The sequence below is a fragment of the Aplysia californica genome, unplaced genomic scaffold (assembly GCF_000002075.1).
Source record: "Aplysia californica isolate F4 #8 unplaced genomic scaffold, AplCal3.0 scaffold00391, whole genome shotgun sequence".
In the NCBI taxonomy this organism is placed as follows: Eukaryota; Metazoa; Mollusca; class Gastropoda; order Aplysiida; family Aplysiidae; genus Aplysia; species Aplysia californica.
The window spans coordinates 208,287-210,244 of NW_004797661.1; the positions used below are offsets into that span (position 1 = coordinate 208,287).

A 1,958-nucleotide genomic window follows, 5' to 3' on the forward strand; every position below is an offset into this window, starting at 1 on the left:
AGAGAGGGGGTGTGAGGGTCAGAGGGATAGAGAACATAGTAGGATATAGAGAGAGAATATGAAAAAAGACGTTAGAAATATTTTCTAGGCCAATAGTTAATACCAAAACCTCAAAACTACCCGTTCCTGCCCCCTCCCTCTCTCTGTTGCTGTCTCTCTTTCTCTCTCCCCCTCTCTCTACTCTGTGCGGACATACACGCGCGCGTGTGTATATTACATTACCCCCCCCCCGAAATAAAGCCATCTGAGTATGGGAAGTACACTTACCTCCGATCTGTTATTATATTTTTAAAAAACCCATTTTATAATGTTGTATCGTGATACCCGCTGCCAATAGTTAGGGACACAGGTTTGCTTTTCCACAGCAATGATTTCAAATTCCAGCCACGACCGTAGGCTAACTCAAACACTGTACTATTAGAAATGTGACTTAACTTTGTCAGTGAGGTGATCTAGTACCACGGTTCCGATACCAGGACACGCCAAATTTCCACGGCCTTGAAGAAACTAAACGTCCTGCTAAACCAAAGCATTCTGTTGTCACATGGGTGTTATTGTTATTGTAACTAGACGTAACACTTGACTGGTGAAAACTGGAAAGAAGAATTTGAAACCCGCTGGGTTTTAGCTTTATCAAAACCTTGTCTCGTTAAGGTTTCACCAAAGTGCTATCTTCTGACAATAAGGGACCACATTCATAGGTCATGGCTTTTGGCTAATTGTCTGGTTCCTCCACGCCAAAGAAACTAGGAAGTGGGTGGTGGCAGATCAGTTTTGGCCCCAGCGTCGACGTTATATTACTAAAGAAACATCTTTATGTAACGTCTTTACGGAGCTCTTCAGTCCGAGAAACCGGTCTGTCTGACTTCGGCGAGTCCCAAAGCTTGTAATGTGTGCTTTTGTTTTCGCCGCCTTTGTCCGGTCGGTTCGTGTGGGTAATGGGTCGAGGAGCCTCTCTCTTGTCCTGGCGCCCGACGGCAAACTAGAGCCGGAGATCCTATCACACGAGCATGTTTTCTTTCTCACTTCTGCTCTGTGCTGCCTCTTTCCAATTACCTAAGGGCGCCGTGGAACAACGCAGGACTAGGACCGTCCGAAGCAGCATAGAAGTAGGAGAGAGACAGAGGGTCTAAAAAAATTAAACAAACAAAAACACTGTATTCTAAGATAACTTGAGAAATGAAGGAAATGAGTGGGGGGTCCGATGTAAAATTATGGCATCTCTTCAAACACGTACTTAAAAGAAAATGCCAACAACTCTTCAATCTCATGAAAAGAGCTGACTCTCGACACCCCCCCACAAACACATTCACATACGTGCTAAAGATAATATAGTACTTATTTTCTCTCTATATATGGCAATTTTGAGGTATTTGCTCACTTTGTCCCCTTCCCGTTCTCTACGGACAGACAAGTCTTCTGTTCAAGGAGCAGACCAGAGGGTCAATTATTTCTTTCTCTTACCTTTCCTTGAATAACGTGTACCTTTTTGAGGACAGAAGACCTACATTGACAGTGTCTGACTCTGAACGTGTATCAGTCAAATTAGCTCCTATAACTTTCTTTAGTCTAGAGTTATGTAATTCACAACAGTAATTGCATTTGGTGATGGTACTTGACCTGTGATATGCAAATAGAACTTTCGACACCATCAATTTTTAAAAGCAATTCTGGTACACACATTCAAATAAAAAATATTTACCTATTTTCAACTTGTTTGAAAAGCTAGTGTCCACGCACATACACGATTAGTGCAGGGACACGGAGGGTATGTTTGTTTTCCATGTCGCAACCTTACCTTGACCAAACCAGGAGCAGAGCGTAAAACATTGTGTTTGCACAGAGGCGACAACCGAGGGTATTATTCTTGCCCTAGGGGACTGTCGATATAGGACGTCTTCGTACTTATCTAATTGGTAGGGAAAGGGGGGGGGGGGGGGGGGGGGGGGGGGGGGGGG

At 43.9% G+C, this 1,958-nt stretch overlaps 1 protein-coding gene across 1 annotated transcript in view; it reads left to right on the forward strand.

The window, feature by feature from the left end:
• Positions 1-1,958, forward strand: part of LOC101862884 (neurofilament medium polypeptide) — a 35,819-nt gene that overhangs the window by 3,704 nt on the left and 30,157 nt on the right. The window lies entirely within an intron of this gene.